This window comes from Phaethon aethereus (genome assembly GCF_964289735.1).
Source record: "Phaethon aethereus genome assembly, chromosome: 19".
NCBI lineage: Eukaryota > Metazoa > Chordata > Aves > Phaethontiformes > Phaethontidae > Phaethon > Phaethon aethereus.
The window spans coordinates 4,740,295-4,750,150 of NC_138595.1; positions in this window are offsets into that span (position 1 = coordinate 4,740,295).

A 9,856-nucleotide genomic window follows, 5' to 3' on the forward strand; every position below is an offset into this window, starting at 1 on the left:
AGGGGGAGGGAACCCTTCCCCGCCGCAACCGGCTAGCGGGTCCTGGAAGGAGCATAGGCAGACCGCCCTCTTACCGCCGGGCCGCCCATGGCTTCTCACAGGCTGGCGCTGCCTGGGCAGCTCTCTGCACCAGCATGGCGGGAGGAAGGGGCGAGCCCCCGCGGCCGGTAGAAACCACCGAGCTGTGGCACCGCCGTTTGTTCAGTAGCTGCCAGGACCTGGTGAGAGGGGGCGGAGCCCACCGAGCCGGGGGAGGGGAGGCAAGATGGCGGTGGCGGTGGCGCTGAGGTTGAGGTGAGACGCCGCGACCGTCCAGCCCTGCCAGAGTCTGCCGCCCGGGCCGCCTCAGCGCCGCGCCGTCGGTAAGGGCAGGGGGCCCGGCGGGGCGGCGCAGGGGGGCGGCGCGGCCTGGTGGGACAGCGGGGCCTAGCACCTCCGCTGTGAGGAGGAGGAGGAGGAGGAGGAGGAGGGGGAAGAGGCGGGGGCCCCGGCCATCCCTTCCTCCTCCCTCCTCACCGGAGAGAGAGCCGCTCTCGTCCCGGGGGAGTGGTGTTGAGCTGGGAAGGGGATCCTTGGGGGAGCTGCCGGGGGTGAGGGAGGTGGGTGGATCAGGTGTGGGCTGGGGCTGGGCCGGGGGGTGCCCGGTGCCCGCGGGTTTTTTTCTCCATTTACGCTGTTTGTCTGCGGGAAGGTCTGGAGGGGACGGTGCGTGGCCGTGAGAGATGGCCCTTGCAGGGAAGTTTTTGGAAAAATCCCAGAGCCTCGGTGTGTTGGGTGTTGATCCTTGTCCTGTAGGTAGGAGAAGTGCAAGTTAAAAAAAAGAAAAGAAAAAAAAAGTGCCAGTTCTTTAAAATCGGCCACTTGGACGCTCGTTAGTTGCTGAAGATGTCCTGCTTTCAGAGCTCGCGTGTTGGAGGTGCATCGCGGCCGCCTGCTCCAACCTCACGTTGAGGTTGTCAGTGGTGGGGAGTTGCTGCTGATGCTGACGCTGAATTATTCATATAGGACCTGTAAACATCCCCAGCTTCTGTCATCTCCGGGCTGCTGGAGGACACAATGGAAGTGGCTTTTTCTAGAATTATTCTGACTTGATGGTAAAGAGCTTTGTACTTACTGATTTTTCTGTACTTATAAAATCTGTGGGTATCAACTCGGTTGCAGTTAGACAAGGTTCTGGATGGACATATGTACTGTTAGTGTTGGACAGGCTCAAGTAAGCAAGCAGGTAGTCTGAAGAATTTGTTGTTGTCCAAAACCTGCTTCTTATTTCACAGACATGGTCTTAACAAGTGTTTTACCTTTTCGTGACTGTAAATGTTGGTGTAACCTAGGAACATAAAAAAAGAAAAAGGGTAACTTATTACAATGAGAAGGGGATGTCTAGTTCTGAATACTTGATTTTGTGGCAACATTCTTGTATTACGCAGTATTTTTATGTATAGTATTATAGTTATGAACTGCTAGAGCTCAGGTAGGGATTTTTATCCTAGGCAGTATGATTTAAGGGGGCAAAATGGTGCTATTACAAAAAACACCATTATTGTGGTAAGTAGGATGGACATGGGCACAGCTTAAGTACCTGAATAAGTGGACACATAGCATTGTGTCACTGCCCAGAAGGACCATGCAGATCTGTTGCATTTTGCACTGGAATTTTATTCTGCAGAATGTTGCTATTCATGATTAACTAAACAACCTTGACATTTGGAAAGGAAGGTATGTAATATTTGAAGTGGATTTCTAGTTATCTGAAATCTAGTGTCTTGTGTTGGGGGATGAAAGACCTTCATGCTTATCACAAGGATTCAGAAGTTCAGAGGAAACAAGCCAACTACAGTCACCCTTTTTGTGAAAGCATGGTTAATTTTTTTCTTGACATCGTTTTTCTATGTGATATAGTATAGGCCGCTAAGGAAAAAAAAAAGTTCTGTTATGCTTTACGTGCACTATGATTTGCCTGTTTGAAATATACTGTCTGATAGTGGTCGTTAAACACCTAAATTTGTTACTGAAATGTGGGAAGGAATAGTATTTTGAAGACTTTTCTCTGAGTTATAATGGGCATTTTTTTAATGTGTGGAGAGGATATTACAAGTGTTTGCTTCCACAAGTGTTACTTCTCTCTAGCTTGTTAGTTATTGTACAAATCAATTAAAAGTAACTCTCCAGATTGACATTACATGCAGAAAATTGGAGTATATTCACTTTTCTATGTTGTGCTGCTGATGATTCATTTTAAATATATTTTATCTCCTATAGCCACACATTTCAGTTGCTCTTTCTGGGCATACATGTTTTTTATTGTGATCTAAAGGGATCTAGAAAACTCTCTCAAAAACTGTGGTTGTGGTAGGGACAGACTGTAAAGCTTCCTTTCAATTTCCTCGCTCTAGTCTCCTTCCACAGTTCTTGTGTTCTCTAACTGCATCTTCTGAGTTATTTAATTTCTCAGTTACAGCATGAGTGAGAGATGCTCACAGGGAAGGGAAGCTGACACTGCTTCAACTACTGTTAAATGCATAAAAGCAACTGAAAAACTCTTCCATATTAGAGAATTTTTTTTTTCTGTATTATGTTCTTAATATTGGCATTTAACTTAATCTTTCAAAGCCAAAATTTTGGTTAAATGTTTTATTCCTCTTCTTTTGTACTTGCCTAGAAAATGGTTTTAATGTCTTCTTGCATGATCAAAAATATTATTCAGAGTTCTAGCGTGCGTAGCTACTTAAATTTAAGATTTTAACAATTGTTTAAGCTGGAGGGGATCTAAGCCTCATGCAGGTGCACTGCAACACAGTACAATCTTAAGAACAGACTAGTAACGAGACAAGGGTTTCATAATGCAAACAAACGTTTCCTGGATGCCAGTCTTGAACTCTTCAAGTCATTTATGTTCTTTAGTCAAATCTGAATCAGTGTTTCGGATGACAAGCTTTTAACTGAACGTGTTACCTTGTCTCTCTACCGTAAATGTTCCAGACAAAAATTCCGACCTATGCAGGACTGCTGTCTGTAAATATTTACTTTGTGCTATTTCTAAATTATGCAAATAGCCAGGAACGTGCTGAATATATCTTCCATTTTAGTTTCTCTCTCCTTCAATGATTCTCCATCTAGTAATGCTGTTTTGTGATGTTCCCTTCCTCTTCCCTGCTAGTTCAGTGTTTATCCACCATCTGTTAAATGACTACCACAGTCTGGGCCTACTGGGGCTTAAGTTTAGTGAGTTGGTGTACATACAGAAGGCTGAATCTTAGCTAGGAGCTATGTTTCCTCCCAGTATCTGAAGAGAGATGTTTATGTCCTTGAATAGCTTCATGTCTAAACCACTTGTGTAATGTTGCCACTCCCACACTGATTTGATAGGCAGGTTTTTTTCTTCACGCTTAAGGAAGATGTTGGTCTATGTGGTTTTGAGGTAACTTCACCTGCTTATGATTACAAAGGGTATTGCAAAATTAAGACACTGTATTGGTGCAAAGGTGCATCAGCCATCTCTGAAAAATCCTATTGTTCATAACTCAGCAACAAAAAATTCAGAAATTAAGTTTTTATGCAAGACCGATTACCTGGACAAACTGTTGACCAGGACTTAAAAATTCTGTGCATGCTGAGTGACTAGTCTTGGGTAAAACTGAAACTGAAAATATAGTCACAAAGATGGTGAGGGGAAGGAACACCTGTAAACGAAAAAGGATGAGGTAAAGTATAAAATATGCTTAAACTAGTACGATATCTTTTTTAATACCTTCACTCGTGCCATACGTTCAGTTGTGCCTTATGCCGTGCTGCAGGGAAAGTGCATTTGGTTAATTCTTTGTAGTCTTCATGAAGTCAGAGTCCTGTCGAGAGTTGAAAACAGCCACAGTAGTGTTCCCTGGCTGCGGGGCACAGCCCACACAATCTGCGTGGAGCGTCCGCTGGGCCGTTGCCTGTGCGGTTCCTGGGCAGAACCTGGGGCTGCTTTGAAAAGTGGATGCTCTCTGAAATGGATTAAAATACATTCATGTTTCAAGGCAGATGTCTAACAAATGTGAATATAAATCAACTAGGAAACCTACTGATTCCTGTCCTGTTTGTCGATGTTAGAGAGTTAAGCCCATGTAAGTTCATTACAAGTTCAAGTGCTGTTCAGGAAACTAGATAGGTATATTCTTACTGTTCAGCTGTATTATTCACCTCATTAGTAGTAGTTTGGGGGGGAGAACAACAATTGTTGGTTTAAATTTTTTAAATTGTACATACTTGGTTATCCACTCTAGAGTTTTGTCTCAGGTTCATATTCTTCACCTCTTGTTTCTGTTTTTATGCTATCTGAAATACTGTATTGACAGAGATGATGTCTGGAAGGTGGGAGTTTTCCCATATAATCCGTGTAATTTCATGGTTTAGTTTTCTTGGAATGTTATTCCCAAAACCTTTCTTAATAAATGTGGTCCCTTACCTGTTCCATTATAGCCATTATTTCTATAGGTGCTGATCACAGAATCACAGAATCACTAGGTTGGAAAGGACCTTTAAGATCATCAAGTCCAACCATTAATCCAAATGGATTTCACTATGGTCTCAAAGGTCGGACTTATGCCTATCTAGAACCTTGAAGTTCTGTTGTTTGGTTGTTTTTGGTTTTTTTCACAGATACAAAGGTTTACTTATACCATTCATAGTTCAAGATCTCTTCTGCTCTTTGTCATTTTCTGTGACCTAGAGGCTATTGTGTGAGCCTCAGTTAGGAGTTACATTTTTATATATTGTTGCATTCCCTGTGAAGTAGGACATCTCAAGCTTAATCTTGAATGTAGTAACAATAAACTTGGTTTCGAGAAGGCCCTGTTGCATTTCCTGTAGACTGTGTGAATAAGTACAGGAATTGCTCTTACGTACAGTAAAAAAAAAAATCTTATTTTAACCTTATTGTATTTTTAGCTAAAATATAGACTTGATTTTATCTGAACCCAGTCAACTGAGGAAAATGATGAGCCTGCTACTTAGGTTGTCCTGAACCCCTCTTTATAGTATGTGGTTTCTCTTATAATATGTCATAGTTTGTGGAGCTATGGATTTAGTCAGTATGGATTAGTCAAGTTATATTTCCTCTTCCAAACCAAAGCTGCTTTAAAAAGCTGCCACTACAGATGTGCTATTGATAATGAATGAACTACAAGAAGTTGGAAGCTTAAAACTATGACCACATAATTTCTTCCATGTTAGATGATGTCAGAAGCAGTTTTACCTACAAACAGATTAACAGTGGAGGAATAAATTCATGGGCTGTAGCTTTTTTTAAAGTGCCTATGCTTTCAGTCCAAGATGGAGAAGCAAAAATTGCTGTTTTGAAAGAATATTTTATGCATAGTGTATGATATATATGAAGTTTGACATCATCGTAGCTATTTCTAAATCAGGTAAAATGGGAGGAAATTGGTAAGTTCAAGTAAATCTCAGTGAGTTGTGGGGCACTGACTCACGAGTGAGGATGACTTGCCGAGGAAGGTTGTCATAGTTCTTGCCACCGCTGTTTGCGCAGCACCTCTTGAACCTCTTGCATGCTGCAGACTGGTACATTGGAGCATACTTGGGTTGGTTTCTGTTTCACCTTACAGTTTTGTGGGTGCAGTTTGAATGCTTCAGTTGATGTTTCGTAACCAGTTGAATTACCCCAGTGGCAGGGTTAGATGGGGCCCTTCAAAAGGGGTAAGATAGATGTCTGGTGTTTGGGAACTGCTGCAGTTATCTCAGAAAAAGCTGTCTCCCTTGTGAATGAGAGACCTTATCTATGAAGCTTTTGGACTTTGTAGGGTTTGCTTTGGACATTCAACTCTGCAGATTTGGTTTCTGGTCTTTGGCTCATGAAAATTTTCTGTGGTGTACATTAATTGCATGCTATTTGCTATCTTGGGGCAACGAGGAATGAGAATCTGGTATTGCTAGGGAAACCAAAATATGTTTTAAATGTCTTTTAGAATACAAACTGTCTACTTTTCTGTGATACACTCATAAAACCAAAAAAACATGTAAGGTTTGTACCCTTCTTTGATTTAAGTCGTTGCTTAGTGGTACTTTTAGTCAAGGAAATGTTTACATCCTTCATTTCCATTCTTGAATGGAGGACTTCCACCTACCTCTTTTGGATAGTTTTGGTGTTATTGTGACTCTCCTTGGCAGAAGAGAGCTGGATAAGTTCCTTCAGAATCAGTAAATGCTAATCCTTGATAAAACTCTGGAGGTTTCTTCCCTCAGGGATTCTCTGTACCCCAGTATCTTAACATGTTAACTGGTAAGTAGCTGCTGAAAATAGGCACTTGTTTTGGACATGTATGTGCTCAGTACCCCTCTTTTTTTTTTTTTTTTTTGTGAGGCAAGTAGGTAGCTGATAAGAAACTTCCTAAGATGTTAACATAGCCTTAGTTTTTCCTGTTATGATCCCCCATATAATATAGCCAAGTTGTGTATAGCCTGTGTCTTGATACTATATATGAGCAACTTTTCTTTAAGCTCATAAATTACAGGAGAGATTAAAATAGAATTTCCTGGAGAAGAGTATCTTGTCAGCTGAATTTGAGTGACCTCATTTTGGTAGAGCACAAATTCTATTTGTATTTGTAGTTACCTAGCAGGAGAGATAGAACCTGTTATGTAAAGATTCATCTTTATGAATATATATATATAGTATAACAATGTGATCCTGAGATTTGGCAACAGTTTGGTTGTAAATACATATGCAAATATGTAACCAATATTCACCTTTTGGAATGGTAACAAAAATAATTTTTAAGTACTCTTTTAATACTTAGTATCTGATGTTCCAAAAGCTATTACTTAAGTACTTTAAGGAGTTGGTAGTCTCTTAATGGAACATCTTATTTCTATTAAAATTTGAAGTATAAAATCCTATTTTAATTTTTTAACTATCTTGATGCAGTATAGAGTAAATGTGACATCTTGAATTGACTGCTGTAATGCTCCTTGACTTCTGTAATTGGCTAATTAAAGTATACCATGCTTCCATGTCATGTAGAATATGAGTCAGACACTGTATAGCATAATTGTGAGTTAATGGTTTGGACATTCAGAAATAAGATGATATTGTGTGCTTGTGGAAATTTCAGGGTCTTAGAAGGGTCAAATTCAGATGTTTGGGCATTTCTTAGCATTTTTTTCAAATACCCCCATTGCTGTATTTATGGCTTGATACATATGACGTTAATAATTAATGAAAGAATGTTACTTAGTGTTGCTAGTAAAACACAGCCTTATAGTTTGGGTTTTTTTTTTTTACTGTATTTCTAGCAGGGATAGAAATAGCAATTTTTTACGTCAATAACCTTGTAGAGGGAGTGCAACCATGTGAGATTGAAGTTCTCAGGAATTTATGGTATATTTTAAATGTCTCTCACAGAAGAAAAGCCATTTGCACATGTGCAATTATTGTGGAGGAATCAGGAGTTAGTTGTTCTCAATGTGGAGAAAACATGTTAATTGTTTCCCATAACATATGCCCATATGCTTTGACTATGAGCTTCAGAGTATTCTGCAATATAAAACTCAGTGCAAAAAGATTAAAGAAAGTGTGGAAGAGGTCCTGAGCTTTGAGGGTGATACCTGTGTTCTGCAAAAACAGGAAGCACAGTATTCTGGAATGTGTTTAAATAGCCGTTACTTAAATTGTCTTTAATTTGTGTTGACCTATTAACATTTTTTTGCTTGTAGCATGCAAAGAATCTTTCATCTTTTGGGGAGTATGCCTAACTGTTTTTTATACTTGCAAGCTTGGGTATTGTAGCTGGAACGTATTTCCTTCAATTTTTGTTTTAAAGCGCAAAATTATCTTAAAGCTGCTCAGGCATCAACCTTCTGGTAGGTTCTTGAATTAAAACCCTGTATCTTTAAGATTGTCCTGTGTAATGATCCTGTAGCTAATTTTCTCACTATCCCGTCCCATTCCACAATACTTTGCAGAACTTTGTATCATCAGCCTTGAAGGGTTAATATGGATCAGTTTGAACCCAAACTTCTTTATCACTAAATTTTTTCATTGTTGTTTTTCTGAATAACTGTCATATGACCGTGCTGATGATTGGACATTAAGGCAGTGACTGGAGGACTAATAACTGTTCTTGAAGTGTCTAATGCTTTTATTTGAGTCTTTTAAACCACTAAGTCAGTCCTAACTTGTATCGTCCCGTTAATGTTCTGAGCATTGGAGTTTTAGATGGTAAGTAATACTTAGCCTTTTATTGTGTCTATTAGTTTGAATAAATAACTTCTTATATGGAGGTTTTACCCATGAAGCTATTTTTAGAAATCTGTCAGAAATGTGCATGTTAGAATTTTCTTGTGTGGCATTTCCCCAAGATGCAAATTTGATGTTTTTGCTTGAGTGCTTGAATGGATTTATGATTATCTGACAAAGTAAAAATACTACTAGGGAGATTTGTTTTCCAAATCTAGCAATATACTTGCAAGGTTTTACTTTATGTGACTCTTAACTTGTAGTTTTGTGTTATTGTATGTGAGTTGGAGCTTTGTGTCTTGAAGGTACAGATACAGGTCTGTAGTTCATGAAATCTAGTTATTGTGGTTTGATAGGTTGGTCCTTAAATACGGCCTGTTTTGGTTTGTTTTTTCCCAAGAGATAGTTTCATTATCTTTTTATAAAGCGGAATCACAGAAAGAATTATTCACAAGTATTGTTATCACGCTTTGGATAAAGCCTTTCTAACCAATGCTGAAACAGTCCCTTCACTCTTCATTTTCTTGCCAGAATAAACTTTGAATAAATATCCCTGAATTAATTTTGTGATTTGTTGTAGATCCCCTGCGTAAGGCAGAGCTTTCCTTGTTCTGCCATAGGTTAGTTACATCAGAGCTCAATTTACTAAGGCTGCTGATGTAAAAACAAAATCCTTCAACTCTGTTTAAGCCTTATATGACTGTAATCTAATTCTTTGCACTCTTTATATCACACTTAGTTTGCTCAAAACCAAGATGAGCAAAATTCCCAAAAGGATGTGAAATTTAATTAGCAAATGTTGGTTAAGTACTTCAAGATGGCATGAAAATTACTCTAAATGCAAAAATGTTAGCTTGTTTCAGCTATGTGAAGAAAAAATGAGTCTACCCATGAGACTGGTCTTTCATCTGTGGAGGCGAATGTAGGAGACAGGGTATTCCAACAAGCAGGGCCGTGGTTCCACAAACAGCGAGTAGGTGACTCTGCCATCCTTCTGGCCTCTTGAACCCTTCCCTTCTGCTGGCGTAAACATTTGTGTGGCCGTGCGTTGAAAGGTTTTGGGGAACTGGCCTGCTAAAAATAGTCACAGTTTTTAACCTGCTGTATTTTCCCGAGTGAAGAACTGTTTTTCTCAGGCAATGCTAGCTTTTCCCTGCTCAAAGTGCTGCAAGATTTGAGTCTTATTTCTGATTCAGTCATTGACTATTTCCTGGGTAGTCTTTGATAGAATTCTTAGCGTTTCAGTGACTCATTTTCCCATGTGTATACTTGAAGATAGTAAGTACTTCTGCTTCTTTCCGAAGCATTTTGAGTTCTGGAGATCAAGAAAGATTGTTCAAATTAGTATTACCTCATAGAAATCAAATCTGAAATTATGTTATGACTGTTGCCCATATAATATTCAGTTCTAAGTGATTTGTAACTTACTCAAAATTCTCCACATGTGACGAATGTGTGAACAGTAGCTTTTAAGGGGAAGTCTGAATCGGATCTGTTCAGGAGTTTGAGCTGGCCAAAGAGAAAAATATTGTCATACCTTTAGAAATAAACATTGTTAAACCATTTCCTTGCCTGAGAAGCTCAAATTAACACAGGGCCGAGTATCTCTTCATAGCTCCTGAA